The 18,086-nt window shown below is 42.2% G+C and overlaps 1 protein-coding gene across 9 annotated transcripts in view; it reads right to left on the bottom strand.

Moving 5' to 3' along the window:
- Nucleotides 1-18,086, bottom strand: part of WIPF1 (WAS/WASL interacting protein family member 1) — a 123,488-nt gene that overhangs the window by 54,837 nt on the left and 50,565 nt on the right. The gene's annotated exons all lie outside the window — the stretch shown is intronic.

Raw genomic sequence — 18,086 nt, 5'->3', positions numbered from 1 at the left:
CCTGAGATTGCAACTGTGGGTAACTTTGTGGAGCCTCTGAGAATGTTCACCTTCTAAGCAATGTTTCCATCCCACGTTGAAAGGAAAGAGCAGGACATCCAGGCACATCTGACCACAGTTCCTCCCGTCTCAAAGGCAGAAGTAGGAATGCCCTGATTTATGTTATACACGTGCAGACATGTGTAAACTTCTAAAGTCTGAGTGCAGAAAACAACCATTATGACCCTGAGTCACCATATTCCATCTTTCACAAGACCGAAGTTCCCAGGAACTAAGGAGTAATTTAGGCTGACCTAATAAGCATCCAAGCTTCCATTATCTTTACCATCTTCCTTAGCCATTCTGCAGATATTCTGGAAAAAGTAAAATCTAACTTAGAATTTTTTTTATTAAAAACTTGGTGATAAATACCCTTCTGAGCCTAGGTCATTCATTCAAAGTAACTACAGTTAGCTATTTGATGATTAACCCGAAGACCTGGGCTGGAATGACATTCTCTGGTTTCCTTTTCACTGGGGTCTTCCCAAGTCAAGAGCTGTTCCTCACTTCATACAGTTTTCTCTCCTGGACTTTGCAGATGCTCAGTGTGTCTCAGTGAGAAAGGTATATGCTCCGGGGTAAAATGCCTGGCACAATACTAAACACTCAACATCAGCTATCATTATTATTATTAAGCGAGCTCAACTTCTCCCTAGTTATACTTGGTAAAGGAGGGAACACAGCAGGCGAAGTGGCTCCTTTTATTTCTAGAGGGATAATTCGATGTAATTTAAGGATAAAGAATTTATTCTATATCATAGTTAAGAAAGAGCTTCCCAGATGAAACTGTGGTAAAGGACCCCCCTGCAGTGCAGGAGGTGCAGGAGACACAAGTTCTGATCCAGGGTGAGGAAGATTCCCTGGAGAAGGACATGGCAACCCATTCCAGTATTTCTGCTTGGGAAATCCCATGGACAGAGGAGCCTAGGGGGCTACAGTCCATGTGGCTGCCAAGAGTTAGATATGACTGAGCATGTGTAAAATAGTTAAGAAAACCTGGGTACTCATAGTTTCAGAGTCTCCATTTTATATTGGTTCTACAGTTAGTTTTCAGGTCTACTTAGGCTTGTCTCAAAAACCCGGCATCGATCTACACAATTTGTGCTGGTCCCATTTTCATTTACAAATGCCTCTGTATTTCTGTGCAATTTTAAATGTCACTGGACTCAGTGGACACAGACTCAGAAAAAATGCCCCAGAAACTGCCTAAAAAACCAGTTTCTCGTAAAAGTTAAGAAGAAATAGGAACTTGTAAATTGGTTCTGTGTTCACTGCCTTGTTTTCATTTCACCTGGAGAGGCTCCCTGCCAGTTGTCGGTTGAAGTTCCAAGAGGAGGATGGGGACCCCAGATCTCCGCTGCAGAGAGCTGGACTTGTCTTCGGTGCACTATGAAAGGGTCCCAAAGCCCTTTGAGACTGTCTCACCCAATTGGGGAATGAAAGACAGAGCTTTTTTTCAAGCCTGCTTTATTCCAGTGGTTGGGAAGTGCAGAAAGAATAGGAATGGTCTGTGAACGTTTTCAGAGATGGTACATAATGAACTGAAAGAAAACAGGCCTTTAGACAAGATCTGATGTCTCTGAGCAAGTGAGAAAACAAAACCATGATTCCTATCATTATGCCCAAGTTCAGCCACCACAAGCTGAGGGACTCTGACGTGAAAGTCAGTTGTGCCAAGAGTCAAGTGAAGCTTCAGCAAAATTTAATACCACACAGAAAACACTATGAGGATCCAACTCCTGTTGGCAGGGAATTCATGGAAAACCAATATGAAGATCACCAATGGGAAATTTTATTTTCCAAAGTACAAAGGCTTCTGAACACAGAATTTTATATTCATCCAAGATTTGCTCCTACCTCATGCAAAATACTCTCTAGAGGTATATTTTTAATATTCTTCACTAGTGGGGCCTACTGAATTCTCTTCAACCTCTAATTGCACAAACGTAGAGATTAGGTTTTCTTCCCTTGCTTTCTACCTCCTCCCTATATATCTTGTAAATATAGATGGGAGTTTCTCAGAAGTGCTGAGAGACACAAAGTTGAGGTATCTCAAAGTCTTTATAGGCATAAGTTGTACAAGGTTGAGCAATGGAGAACAACACATATCATATCCTGGATTCATTAACAATTACTTAAAAACAATGTAAAAGACAGTGAACAGGGCTTCTCAGGTGGCTCAGTGGTAAAGAATCCGCCCGCCAATGCAGGAGACACAGATTCAATACCTGGTCCAGGAAGATACCATATGCCACGGAGCAACTAAGCTCGTGCGCCACAACTATTGAGCCTGTGCTCTAAAGCCCAGGACCTGCAGCTACTGAAGTCTGTGTACCTAGAGGCCGAGGTCTGCAACAAGAGAAGCCATCGCAGTGAGAAGCCCAAGCACCACAACTAGAGAGAAGCCCTCATTCGCTGCAACTAAAGAAAAGCCCAAACAGTAATGAGAACCCAGAGTAGCAATAAATAAATAAATATAAAAGGCAGTATACAGTATATATTGCTCAGGGAGGTAACTGGGACCTGTTTCTGCTTTGCTAAAATTTGAGCTTGTACAAAAATAAAGTCCATAGAAGGGTTAGGTCAATTCAGTGGTGATTTTCCTTAAGTGTAACTCTTCCTATTCCCTCCCCCTATGCAAGAAAGCAGTAACATTTTAAAAAGTATAAAATCAGAACTGGATGAAAGTCAAATCAGTTTCCTTTAAACCCATAAATCTGGGAATATAAAATCACTATAAACTTATTATGTTTGTATATTTTAAATCTCTAGTCCTATTTTCCTTAGCATAAGCATAAAAGAACTGAAAGGTTTAGAATTTACTTGTAAGATACTATAAAATATTACTATCCTCAAAATAAAAGAAATGTATGAATTTATGGAAGAGGAATAATATTTATAAAGCATATTAGTAAAAACACTATATGTTTGCACATCAACATTTAAGAGCATTCAAAGGTCATTTATTTAAAAAGATTTAAAGTATAATAAAAGGAAACTTAAGAATGACTTTACTCAAACTTGCAGTTTCTAAAAATTTATCAGAACCAGAGAGCCTGGAAGGATCAAAGATTAAGTAGAAATCCACATTCAAGAAGGTTCCATGGAATTCTCAGAGAGAGCAGGCAAAGGGTCATCTGAGGACACTATTTTAGCCTAAACTTTGAGTATCATTCAAACAGGGGAGCCAGTGCCTGATGTTAACAAAACGCAGTTTTCTACTGGTAAGGTCAGATGACAGCCCATCCTGTCTGCCAAAATTCGTGGATGAGGAATCATTTCATGAAGTCATGCACGAACATGAAATACACGGTGAAGGTCTGCTGCCATCCCTCAATCATCGCTTGCTTGGCCAAGCTGATGGCCAGCAGGAATATCTCCCTCTGCAAAGCTGTTTCAAAGTAATGACTTGGAGGAAGTGGTGTGCTGATACCATGAAAAAAAAAATCCCTCAAACACAAAGATAGTTCAAAAAGCATCTGTATATGCTCAGAGGAAACAAACAGCTCAGCTAATTTCAACTCAAAATAAACCCAAGAGACCAGTTTACCTTGGCCTTAGTCACACACACACAATGCAGGAAAACTGAGGGTCAGCAATTATCCAATGATCTCGTTCTGTGTCAAAGGGGATGAAAGGGGGAAGATCATCCATCCTGGGGCAGGATGGAGTGAGAGAAGATATCCTACCCCCCATGGCTTCCCACACAGATTCACATGTATGTAAGGGGACTGCACACCATTCTCTCCATGAGACCGGTGGGCCCTGGAGTCTGACCTCTCTTGCTGAAGCCAGTAGTAGATCAGAAGCCATTCTACGCCTCTAACACCTGGTCTCTCCATCGCTGAAGCCTTGCCGGGGGTCTTCCTTCCGCAACGTTGTCCTTACAGAGCTAAGAAAGGAGCAGGACACCTAAAATCTTTTTTCCTTTGGTCAACCTTAGGCTGAAACATATCTACAGTCTTTTAAACTGACCAATACTGAATTTCCCGCTTTCAAGCATTTATAAATATTCTTCAAATTAAGTGAACAAATTAGCAACAAAGATCACATTATATTTGGTTTTGAAAACCATTTGGAATTTTTTGTAAAATCAGCTACTTTTCTGACAGAATAGGTGGTGACTACTACCAAAATCTTAAAAAGATCCTTATTTTTTTTTTTTCAAATAACTTTCATTTGAGAGGATCATTAGATATGTCAGCAAAAATCTTTAAACTGTTTTTTTTTCAGTCTTGGTTCTGTATCCCTATTTTGATGTCTTTCCTTGCTGACAGGGTGAAGAAAGTTCCAAAAGCCCTTCAGTTGTGACCATTTGAGGAAATTCTCACAGCTGAAGATATATTTATTTTATTTGATTTTCATTTTTCTGAGAGGAAGACAGAAAAGAGTGATTGACCTTTAATATCAGAAACATGTGTCACTGACAATCAACTGCGTAGTAAGATTTTTAGTTTAAAATATTTAGTACCCAGATGACATGTGGGGCCAATTAAAGTATTTTAGAGGATGCTTTCCCCTTCCCCTTCATGATATTCAGGCTGGGAGCAGGAAGCAGAGATTTTGTCTCAGCTCAACAGCCCACCCACAAGGGCAGCTCCCCCCTGCAGTTTTTGATGTCTGTCTTTCTAGGTTGAACACCAGTCGGCAATCCTCTGCAGCTCATAAAACCCAGCATAACCTTTTGGGCTTCTCTGGAAAAAACACATTGAGTAACGAGGGATAGAATGCTTTCCATTCAGTGTTTCCACTGCTATTCTCTGGCCAGAAGAAATACCAAATCATAGGCATCTGGAGAAGAGAGATGGCCCAGAAAGAACAATGGTCTCACACAGCTGACCCTCTAACAGTTCCTTTCCTGCGGTCTTGTTTCCTGTGGAGCTACAGGCATTGCAGCAAAGAGCCCTTGCTGTCAGACCTGACTCAGTGATCAACTTCTAGAGCAGTGGTGACTTCTAGGGAATGAAATGTTGTTCTGATCACCTTGAAGGCACACGAAGTGGCGAAAAGACGCAGGTCCATGGTAGTGACAGTCAGAGAAGGAAGTATGGTCCATGAGGATGCATACCGTGTGATATTAGCTTCTCCCTATGAACTTTCCCAAAGGCATCGTTCAGCTTTAGAAAATAATCAGAACACCCATCACCATCTTTGTGTTTAGTTTATACACCACACAGTGCTTTCTTGGCTGGTCCATGGCACGGAAAGAATTGAATAAGGTACCAGAAAGTAGACAAGCTGCACTGTGAACTGATGCAGAGGTGGAAAGGGCATGACTTAGAAAGGCATAGGTTCAAAAAAGGTCTCTGAGGTTTCATTTCTACAGTTCTTAGTCACATAATTTCCTTTCTGGATCTTAACAGTGACTAACAGGCCTTAGAAAATGAATCGGTGTACTAGGTGGAAAATGCCATAAGTCACTGGGTCTCTTCTACAGTGTGAAGTTTTTTTTAACCCTTTCTTTATGAGTCGTCTCTTCAGAATAATTTAAAATTCCATAATTACAAGTGCTTTCTCTGTGCCTACATTCCCCTTCTGACACCAAATGCACTAGACTCACCTTGTGAGTGTGTGCTCAGTCGCTCAGTCATGTCCGCTTCTTTGTGACCCCTTGGATTGTAGCCCTCCAGGCTCTTCCATCCATGGGATTCTCCAGGCAAGAATACTGGAGTGGGTTGCCATTTCCTCCCCCAGGGGATCTTCCAGACACAGGGACTGAATCCCACATCTGTGTCTCCTGCATTGGCAGGCTGATTCTTTACCACTGAGCCACCAAGGAAGTCCAGGCCATGGCCAACTGGACAAGAACAGCTCCCAGGCCAGGAATGGCCCGTTTTCAGGCTGGGAAGCACACGGAGCTGGCTGAGCATGAAAAACTCTACTCAAACAGGGCAGTCAGGCTCCTCCCAGCCTCGGAATGATGAAGTGGGGAATCAAGGAGAGGGAGGGGCAGTCAGTTGATGGAACCAGACAAGAGACAGAAAGGAACAGCTGAACCAGGTAAGCAGTGGACATGAAGAAAGAAGAGGTGATCAGTCTCCTGGTGCATCATGGTTTTTCAGGTCCCTAAATTGCATCCTAGTCTTCAATAATTTTAATAGTATTAATACTAACAACACCAACAATAATAGTTAACATTCACTGCACCCTTACTGTGTGCTAAGGAGCATCCTAGGCCCTTTTACAAATATTGATTCAATTGTTTTCTCAATAATTCTATGAAGTAGATGATGATGGCAATGGGACACAGAGAAGTTAAGCAACTTGACCAAGGCTACATAGCTTTTAAGTGGTAGAGACACAGCCTGAACTCAAATGGCCTGGTCCCAGAGACCATGCTTCCAACCAATATGTGCCTCTTTGTGGAGCTAATCCTGAGTTCCCCCTTACTTACCTTCCTATAATAAACTCCCTCTATTAGTGAGGCCTGCCAGAGGGTCTATTTCTTGCTCCCCTATTGCCTCACAATTAGCATATTCCTTCGCACCATTCATCGTGAATCTTAGTAACTTAAGCACATATTTATTAAATCAAGAACCATTTAATGCTTACTATGTGCCAGGAACTGCTATGAGCTTTGCAAGCTATTCCAGCTTTCTTACAAACCTTTCCTTGGTGGAAAGGGACTTGGTCTGCACACCCCACCACACTAGAATGTGTTTCCGATATCTATTTTGTTACATCACACTTCCATGACCTTATGCATGATACATACTATGATGTCCTATTTTTGTACATATTGTATTTTCTTTTTGTATAATACTATGTTGTATCCTGAGCTCATTGATAAAATAATGTCTAAAAAGCTCATTTTAAAAAGTCATCAATACTTAAAAAACTAAAAATAGAATTACCATATAATCCTACAATCCCACTCCTGGGCATAAAGCCAGATAAAACCATAATCCAGAAAGATACATGCACCGCCCCACAATGTTTACTGCAGCACCACTTACAATAGCCAAGACATGGAAGCAACCTACATGCGCAGTGACAGATGAATGGAAAAGAGATGTGGTATATATACCATGGACTATTACTCAACCATAAACAAGAATGGAATAATGCCATACGCAGCAACGTGGATGGACCCAGAGATGATCATATTAAGTGAAGTAAGAGAAAGACAAATATCATATGATATCACTTATATGTGGATATAAATGAACTTATTTACAAAATAGAAACAGACTCACAGACATAGAAAAACTTATGGTTACCAAAGGGGATGGGGGTGGGTAGGGGGCACAGGAAAGATAAGCTAGAAATTTGGAATTAACATATACACACTACTATATTAAAATAGATAATCAACAAGGACCTACTGTATAGCACAGGGAACTATACTCAATATCTTATAATAATCTATAATGGAAAATAATCTGTAAAAGATTATATATATGTACACATATACATATGTATAACTAAGTCACTTTGATATACACTTGAAACTAAAGTAATATCATAAATAAGCTACAATGCAAAATAAATCACCCAAACAAAAACAGATGTGGTAAAGATGGCTCCCCACCCTTCCCCAGGGATTCAAACGTCCTTCCTAAGTTTCGGAGGTCTTCCTTCCTAGGATTCCGGGTCAGAGTGAGGCCATGGGGAGGGCAACAAGTTAAGCTCTTGCTGGCTGAGAGTGGCTTGGAAAGAGTATGTGCCTGGAGGTGGTGCTGCCATATTCCCCCCAGACACTGTAGAGCTGCAGTGGTTCTGGCAGGGCAACTCAGGAGTGTGAACCATGGCCTTTTCTCTGACCTACCAAAGCTCACAGGCAGCTACTTGTTCACTGTATGGAACCCATCACCACTAAATGATGCTCATATATGTCTGTAGCACTCGCAAGACGGGTGCTCCCAAACACTGGGGTGTCATGTTGTCTCATCTCTATACCCCAACAGCACCCTGCTCTTCCTACTGAGTAGAAGTATACTCTGCTAATCCTTTGGATTATTTCTTTTTGGTCCCTCTCTGTTTCTTTCTCTCTATATAAATATAAATATGTATATATATGTGTGTGTGTGTGTGTGTGTGTGTGTGTATGAAATGTGCATGTGTATAAATCCTAATTAAAATTAGGATTATAATGTATCCAACTCTTGAATCCAGTTTTTTGTTATTCTTTTGTGCCACTAAATATTCTTGGAGAACATGATTTTCAACGACTGCATGATATTCTACGCCAAAATTTATTTAACTTTCTTCTGTTGCTGGTCATCTAGCTATCTCTTATTTTGCTTTTATAAATGTGCCAATATCAGTATCATTACATGCAAATCCTTGTGCTCAGCTAGGATTATGCCATAGAATAAATTACAGAAACAGAAATACTGGATCAGTCTTAACAATTTAAACTCTCTTGAAACACAGTGCAAAGGGCTTGCACTTCCTCTGGCATCATAAAGGAACGCCCTATTCACCATACTCTTTCCAATACTGCCTATTACAGTTTTAGAAGAGCTTTATCTTAATCTGTTCTCTTCAATGGGTTAGAACAGAGTATATATTGAAGCTCTATACTCCCAAGTAAATGTCAAGGGTCGCTTACAAACAAGAGTAAAACAAGCCTATGATCAGCAGCCCCCATCTTCAAGCCCTTGAGACCTTAAAATGCTTTAGAATTTTAGAAACGGAAATTACTTTAGAGATCACTGAGTAAACTGTTTCGGTTTACAAATAAGGTAACCAAAGCTCCCAGAGGTTATGGACCTGGGAAATGCATTCAAGTTAGAACTATAATCTAATTGTTTTGCCTTGTGAGTCATTTTTTTAGAATAGGTTGACACAGTTTAATAGAAGCAAAAACCATTGTTAGCAGAGTGAAAGTATAAAGGAAAAAAAGCATACACTATTTTTCAAGAAGGAAACCATTACTGTTCTAGATTCTATTTTATCTTCATCAAGTCAGAATAACTTGTTTTATAGACAAAAGCAAAAGTTCACATCTAAGTATTACTTTGATCTTAAGACCTTGCTTAAGTCTCCAACCAATTTTTTTCCCCACAAACATGAAAACATTCAGCATTGATCTATTATTTTCTCATCTAGCCAACATTTACTAAGAAGATACTCTGGCCAGGGACTGTGCTGGTGCTGGTGTAGCAGGGGGAAGTATACCAAAGTAGGAAGAGAGGGGTTCATTCTTGGGGGATGGGAGGCAGGAAGATAACGTGAGCAGACAGTCATAATGCATGTGACTGGGTAGTGACAGGGTACAAAGGTGCCGCAAGGGTGGCAGAGCAGTGGGTATGGAAGGCTTTGCAGAGGAGCTGGCCATGAGCTGTGCTTGAAGGCAGTCTGCTAAGCAGAGGAGGGAGAGAAGCCTCCCTGGCTATGAGAGAGCAGGGCTGCTCCTTAGACACAGCTGGCTGGAAAGGTACTCTAGGGTCGGATAGTGTTCAGGAATTTGGACTCCCAAACTGGAGGTGTTGGGGCCCCATGGAAGATGTTTAAGCAGTGGTGCCACAGTCACATCCGTGCTTTATCAGTTCACTCTGACAGCAGTGAGGTGAAAGGCTAGAGTCTTGAAAGGCAGGAGACTCACCTGCACTGGTCCAGCCTTCAGGCTCTGAAGGTATAAATCAGTTAAGAGGCAGAGGAAATATAAAAGGGGAGATGGATTCAAGTAATACAGCATGTTACTTGAGAAATAACAAGACATAGAGACTGATTAGACAGGGGGTGCCATTTATGAGATGGGGAAGGCAGAAGGAGGTCCAGGTTTTAGAGGAAGGGCATTGAGCTTGAGATCTGGCAAGATATCAGGTATATCCAGAAAGCAAATGGAAGCACAGTCTGGAGATCAGGGAGGGACAAGCAGAATCACAGCAGGTCAGCACAATCAGTACAGGGCTAACCACCCCACCCCACCCCCCGCCTCTGCCACCCTCAACACCCCCTCCACACACTTGGGTACTGTCTCTCATCTGCAGGCAGGGAGAGCAGCTGCCCATTAGAAATATGCCAGCCATATATGCAATTTACAGTTCTCTACTAACAGATGAAATTAACTTTAAGAATATGTTTTATTTAATCCCATATATCTAAAATATCATTTCAATGTGAATCAATGTAAAGATTACTAACTAGATATTTTACAGCATGCCATACTGTCTTCAAATCCTGCATACACTTTACACCTACAGCCCATTCCAATTTTAATCAGCCACATTTCAAGTGGTCACCGCATGAGACTATGCAGGACTAGATGGTGGACCACAAAGGTGATTGAGGCACCAACATTTTTCTAGGCCTTGAAATTAAGTTACACAGAGCTTGATCTCACAGATGAGAGAACAATGAGGAACCTGTTGGGCCTCCCAAGTCACTCCCTACCCCATCTCCCCCTTCTCGTGCTCTGGGGGGCAGCAGCAAAGGGGCAGTGTGACTTGTGACTGGAAGTTTGGGAGGGGTGAAGACTACCCCTCTGTTAGGTTATCAAGTACCCTGGAAGCAATCTGATTGAACTTAGACCCTCCCCTTCCTGAACTTGAACTGTTATCTCTTTATCTGTTTATGTGTCTGGTCTCCCAATAAGTTTCCTAAGGCAGTGGTTCCCAAATGTCAAACATTTGCAAACCAACTTCATAATTCTGGGACGACTGCATAACCACCCAAACTAGATCATTCACTTCATATTTTTATTTAAGTCAACTAACCTTAAAAAAAATACAAAGCCATGATTTAGTGTCATCCTAAGTAACTAGATCCATGAAACCATTCATTTCAGGTGTCATTATGTATTTTTTCTAGCATACATGATAACTAGGGGAGAATCTCCTTCCAAGCTCACTCACGTGTTAGCAGGGCTCAGTTCCTTGCTGGCTATTGGTCAAAGGTCTCCCTTGGTTCTGGACCATGTGGTTCTCTCTATAGGACAGTTCAGAAGATGGTAGTTGACCTTCCTCACAGTGAGCAAGAAAGCGAGAGAAAGCCCCCAAGATGGAAATCATATAATTAAATCTCAGAAGAGACATACCATCCTCTCTGCTTCATCTTGTTCACTATAAATGAATCACTAAATCTAGTTCACATTAAGAGGAGGGGTGTAAATAAGGGTGTGAATTCCAGGAGGTGGGGAGCCTTGGGGACCATCTTAGAAGCTGCCTAACATTCAATGATGTAAACTGTCAATGACTTCTATTGGGGATGCGGTCACAAATGCTGCTACAACTACTGAAGTTTGTGGGCTACCTTCATACTTGAGGGAAATGCAGATTTTTTAGTTAGAGGCTAGTGGAAATAAAGATGTATTATGTCCACTGATTTCAGGTTAACTGCCCCCCACCCCCGCCGCCGTGTTAAAGGACTCAGCACACCTCACACCACCTAAAAATTAGTCTGACGCTTTGTGGATGTCCACAAGGATTCCTCACACACCCCTGGAACCACCATGTGTGGGCATTTGCTGTGTTTGTGAAAGAATCCTTTTTTTTTTTCCTTAACCATGTGGTACTGCTAGTCCAACTCAGAAATAAATCGGCTTTGAAAACTGTTCCCACAGCTGCAAAAAGCAAGTGTTTGGCACTAATAAATCAAGATTAGCGGAGCTCAGCTTATAATGGAACTTTCACCTCCTCTGGGCAGGTGGTCAGCAACTGCTCTAGTGGGGCAAACAAGCCATGTTTCACAGAGATAACCATTTTTCTCATGACAGGTAGGAGAGGAGTAGAAACCAAGTAGAGGAGAGATGCTGTATTCCTAAAAAAATCCAATCTTCTGAAACTGGGGCCCCCTGAAAACACTAGACAAAATTATGATTCTAGGGGCCCTGCATGACCTCTACTTATTACCTTCCCAATGACAACCACTGCAGATGCTTTCCTTCTAGATGATAAAAAAGAGCCTGGGATGATAACCACAGGCCCAGAGCAGAGAACCAGTGATTTGGGGAACAATTATAGTTCAAATTTTGCCCTCCTAGGCCCCCATCAAAATCATCAGATTTTCACGATGGTCTAGTGGTTAAGAATCTGCCTGCCAATGCAGGGGACATAGGATCGATCCCTGGTCTGGGAAGATTCCACATGTCAAGGGGCAACTCAGCCCATGTGCCACGACCACTGAAGCCCATGCTCTAGAGCTTGTGCTCTGCAACAAGAGAAGCTGCTGCAATGAGAAATCCACGCACCTCAACTAGAGAAAGCCTGTGCGCAGCAATGAAGACCCAACACAGCCAAAAATAAGTAACTAATTAATTTTTAAACATTTGTCATCACCAGCTCACAGTGTTCCGTTTTATTAGGGGTGAGACAGGAGTTACAGTCAAAATATCTAACAGCCCATAAGGCACAGGTACTAACCAATCCAAACAATGTTGGATGCTGCAGCAGGGTCCTGGGGCACCCCCTGCTGTGCCAGGCACTAATTCTTAGTTGCTGAATTATGAGAGAGGTCTTGGGGTGCTAGGAGTGCACTTGGGTGACTGAGGTTGGTAATGAGTCACCAACAGGTTTTGAATCATCTTAGTATTTTAGTAACCAGCACAGCTGCACCAGGGCAAACAGTCTGAATATCATCTGCTGAGGTGGGGGCTGTTCCTCCCCAGGATCCCCATGGAAGGTTCCAGTGTGGGAACTAACCCTGTTGCCCTTCAGCCCTCCGTCTGGCTTGCACTAGAGGGACAGAGTCCAGCCCTTCTTTCTAAGCCTGGAGCTGAGGTCAATGCCTCCAGTTCCTGGACCACTTCCAAGGTTCTCAGAAGCCCCTGTCAGGCCTGCTCAGGGCTGGCTGGCTTCAGACTCCCAGCTCCCAGGCGCCTTCCAGGGGCAGCGTGGACAGCTGCTGTCAGCTGGCACCAGTGGACTTCTACACAAGGGAGGGTGGGGCGTTTTTCTGTAAGGCTGATGGAGGCGCATGCTCTTAGCCCACAGCCATCACACACTCAGGCAGTCCCACCACTGTATGGGGTAGAGATGAAAAAAAGAGACTTTGTTTCACGTATCTTCTCATTTCAAGGACTGCTTTAGCAACTACCTGAAATTTTTGAGAGGAGCCCCATGTTTTAGTTCATGATAAAGAGGTCATTCTGTGGTGCCACTTGGTCTACATTATTTTACTGAAATGCTCTGGTTGGTTTATTTTGCTAAGGCTTCTGGGAAGCAGAGTAGGGGAGGCTTTGGATACTGGTAGCCCTGGGTCTGAATTCTGACTCCCGGGACTGCAGCCCTGTCCCTTCCCTTCTGAAGCAATGTATTAGATTGGGTAAAAGCTCATTCATGCTTTTCTGTAACATTGTACAGAAAAGACCGGAATGAACTTTTTGGCCATCCAAATAAATATCTCTGTAAATGAGGCTCACACAACACCTGCTTGAGGGTCTAATGAGACAAAGACAAAACTGATAGATGCTCTTACAAACTGAGCACAAGATTGAGAATAAAAACATTTAGTCTAACTGTTTCAGGTAGGAACTGCTAGTGTTATTCCAGTGTACCAATTTAGGTCTTTTAAAAATACACCCTTTATGTTCACTCAAACTGACTAAAAAGCAAACAAAGAATGAATTTAGAGGTCAAAATATTCGTTTTGTACGGACTTCGATCAAACCCATGAGAACTCAGAATTCTCCCCACTGAATGAAGTTAACATACTTCCTTTTTTCCAGGAAAACAGCTAACATACTTTAATTCATTAATATTTGCTTAAATTACAATAAACGCAACCTCAATTATCAAGATAATAGTAATATACACATAAACATTAAAAGATGCAAAGAACCTTACATGATTTTCTTCAACTGTCTTGACATGAACGCAAAGAAAAACTTGATTTGTTTAAATACTGAGCATCTGAACAAAAATAAACTTTGTTTTTGCCTACTTTGCTAAAAATTTCTTTTCTTAAAATAAGAATTACGGGGACTTCCCTGGCAGTCCAGTGATCAAGATTCTGCGTTTCTACTGCAGGGGGTGCAAGTCTGATCTCTGTTTGGGGAACTAAGATCTTGCATGTGGTATGGCCAGAAAAAAAAAAAAAAATTATGGAATCCCTGAGGCTTAAGCAGTAAAAGGCAAGGCCTAAAACAAAAATCCTGATCCTTCCACTCTCATTTACTTAAGTAAACACTCTCTGATTTCAGTCCCAGAAATCAATCAATGAATAAGTCCTTAAGCAGAGCCCTAGTTCGTGTTTTTATAGGAGTTTTAGAAGCTACAGATGTATTTAGAATATCCAACCATTAAGGAAGATTAATTTCTTCTGGAATTCTATCTCCTACGTGTAGACATATATCCAACTGCCTACTCAACATCTCCATGTGATGTCTGTCTAACAGACCTCCATGCTCAGCACAAACTAACCTCCACAGACCTGCCCTCCACTCCACCCACCTTGCTCTACTTACAGGCTGCCTCATCTCAGTCTGATGGCACTTCCATTCCTCCTAGGCCTAGGGCCAACTCCTTAGAGTCTTGAGTCCTCTCTTCTACTTAGCATCATTCAATCCAACAGTTAATTTTGTTCCAACTTCAAAACAACCAGGCTCTGCAGTATTCACAATAGTCAAGACCTGGAAACAACCTAAATGTCCATCAACAGATGTATGGATAAAGAAGATGTGGTACATATATAAATGGAATACTACTCAGCCATAAAAAGGAATGAAATAATGCCACTGGGAGCCACACTGATGGGACCAGGGATTATTATATTAAGTGAAGTTAAGCCAGACTGAGGGCAAATACCATATGATGTCACTTAAATGTAGAATCTAAAATACAACACAAATGAACATATCTACAAAGCATAGCCTGTTTCTCTATGTCTTGTGTCACAGACACAGAGAAAAGATTTGTGGTTGCCAACAGAAAAGTGGAGCCGGGGAGGGTTAGACTGGGAGTTTGGGATTAGCAGATGCAAACCATTATATATAGTATAGAAAAACCACAAGGTCCTGTTGTACAGCACAGGAAACTATATTCAATATCCTGCAATAAACCACAATGGAAAAGCATATAAATAATAATAAATATATATATATTTATATATATATATAACTGAATCACTTTGCTGTATACCAGAAACTAATACAACATGTAAAACAACAATACTTTGGCCAAGAAAAACAACAAACAAAAACCAGACTTTGATTAATCCTCACCACTTCTAGTGTTGCCCCCCTGGTCCACGGCACTGTCATCTCTCACCAGATACTGCAAAGGCCTCTCTCTTCAACTCTTGCTCTCCTGTACTGTATTCTCAACATAGGAGTCAGAGGCATCCTTTAAGGAGCAAAGTCAGAGCATCAACTCTCCATGGCTCAAAGTCCTCCAAAAGCTCCCCCCACTCTTGAGTGAAAGCTAGCGTCCTACATGGGCCTACAAGGCCCTCCAGGACTCCTCCCTACTTCCCTCCTCCTCACTTTGTCTGGTCACACCAGCTCCTCCTCATTCCTTGAATACACCAGATTTCCTCCACCTCAAGGCCCTAGGTAACTGCAAGGCGAATTCTCTCACCTCTTCCAAGTTCTCACTCGAATGCCACCTTCTCTGTGACAATCACCCTACCTACCCCACTTAAATCTGTATGCCCACCAATGCCTTTCCACCCTTCCTACTCTGCTGCATGTCTTCCTTAGTCCTTTTTACCTTCTAACCTTGTAACAGACTATGTGACATCCTATTTTATTATGTTTACTGTTATTATCCACATCTCCCACCTAGAACACAAGATCTACAGGAAGTGAAGTGAAGTTGCTCAGTCGTGTACGACTCTTTGTGATCCCATGGACTGTAGCCTACCAGCTCCTCTGTCCATGGAATTTTCCAGGCAAGAGTACTGGAGTGGGTTGCCATTTCCTTCTCCAGGGGATCTTCCTGACCCAGGGATCAAACCCAGGTCTCCCGCATTGCAGGCAGACACTTTACCGTCTGAGCTACCAGGGAAGATCTACATGGAAGGTGCTCAAAAAATGTTTCTGAATTAAGGGAAAATGCCCCTCGAAAGGCAAAAAACAAACAAACAAACAAACAAAACCCATAAAATATCAAGAGTCCAAAAAGCGCTTGAGAATGAGGGCAGGAGGAGAAGGGGACGACAGAGGGTGAGATGGTTGGATGGCATCACCGACTCAAACAGACGTGAGTAAGGGTGCACTCTGGGAGTAGGTGATGGACAGGGAGGCCTGGTGTGCTGCGGTTCATGGGGTTGCGAAGAGTCGGGCACGACTGAGCGACTGAACTGAACTGAATGTTCAATTGCAGGACCTGTATATTACATTTTATTTTCTTATAATCAGTTCAGTTCAGTTCAGTCGCTCAGTCATGTCTGACTCTTTGCGACTCCATGAATTGCAGCATGCCAGGCCTCTCTGTCCATCACCAACTCCTGGAGTCTACCCAAACCCCTGTCCATTGAGTCAGTGATGCCATCCAACCATCTCATCCTCTGTTGTCCCCTTCTCCTCCTGCCCCCAATCCTATCCAGCATTAGGGTCTTTTCCAATGAGTCAACTCTTCACATGAGGTGGCCAAAGTATTGGAGTTTCAGCTTCAACATCAGTCCTTCCAATGAACACCCAGGATTGATCTCCTTTAGGATGGATTGATTGGATCTCCTTGCAGTCCAAGGGACTCTCAAGAGTCTTCTCCAACACCACAGTTCAAAAGCATCAATTCTGTGGCGCTCAGCTTTCTTCACCGTCCAACTCTCACATCCATACATGACCACTGGAAACACCATAGCCTTGATTAGATGGACCTTTGTTGGCAAAGTAATGTCTCTGCTTTTAAATATGCTATCTAGGTTGGCCATAACCTTCCTTCCAAGGAGTAAGCGTCTTTTAATTTCATGGCTGCAATCACCATCAGCAGTGATTTTGGAGCCCCAAAAAACAAAGTCTGACACTGTTTCCATTGTTTCCCCATCTATTTCCCATGAAGTGATGGGACCAGATGCCATGATCTTAGATTTCTGAACGTTGAGCTTTAAGCCAACTTTTTCACTCTCCTCTTTCACTTTCATCAAGAGGCTCTTTAGTTCTTCTTCACTTTCTGCCATAAGGGTGGTGTCATCTGCATATCTGAGGTTATTTATATTTCTCCTGGCAATCTTGATTCCAGCTTGTGTTTCTTCCAGCCCAGCGTTTCTCATGATGTACTCTGCATAGAAGTTAAATAAGCAGGGTGACAATATACAGCCTTGACGGACTCCTTTTCCTATTTGGAACCAGTCTGTTGTTCCATGTCCCGTTCTAACTGTTGCTTCCTGACCTGCATACAGGTTTCTCAAGAGACAGATCAGATGGTCTGGTATTCCCATGTCTTTCAGATTTTTCCACAGTTTATTGTGATCCACACAGTCAAAGGCTTTGGCATAGTCAATAAAGAAGAAATAGATGTTTTTCTAGAACTCTCTTGCTTTTTTGATGACCCAGCAGATATTGGCAATTTGATCTCTGGTTCCTCTGCCTTTTCTAAAACCAGCTTGAACATCTGGAAGTTCACGGTTCACGTATTCCTGAAGCCTGGCTTGGAGAATTTTGAGCATTACTTTACTAGCGTGTGAGATGAGTGCAATTGTGCGGTAGTTTGAGCATTCTTTGGCATTGCCTTTCTTTGGTATTGGAATGAAAACTGACCTTTTCCAGTCCTGTGGCCACTGCTGAGTTTTCCAAATTTGCTGGCATATCGAGTGCAGCACTTTCACATCATCATCTTTCAGGAATTGAAATAGCTCAACTGGAATTCCATCACCTCCACTAGCTTTGTTCGTAGTGATGCTTTCTAAGGCCCACTTGACTTCACATTCCAGGATGTCTGGCTCTAGGTGAGTGATCACACCATCGTGATTATCTGGGTTATGAAGATCTTTTCTGTACAGTTCTTCTGTGTATTCTTGCCACCTCTTCTTAGTATCTTCTGCTTCTGTTAGGTCCATACCATTTCTGTCCTTTATCGAGCCTATCTTTGCATGAAATGTTCCTTTGGTATCTCTAATTTTCTTGAAGAGATCTCTAGTCTTTCCCAATCTGTTGTTTTCCTCTATTTCTTTGCATTGATCGCTGAGGAAGGCTTTCTTATCTCTCCTTGCTATTCTTTGGA

This window comes from Giraffa tippelskirchi, chromosome 3 (genome assembly GCF_054371585.1).
Source record: "Giraffa tippelskirchi isolate mGirTip1 chromosome 3, T2T-mGirTip1v1.2.pri, whole genome shotgun sequence".
Lineage (NCBI taxonomy): Eukaryota > Metazoa > Chordata > Mammalia > Artiodactyla > Giraffidae > Giraffa > Giraffa tippelskirchi.
This window is presented reverse-complemented; position numbering and strand designations above follow the sequence as displayed.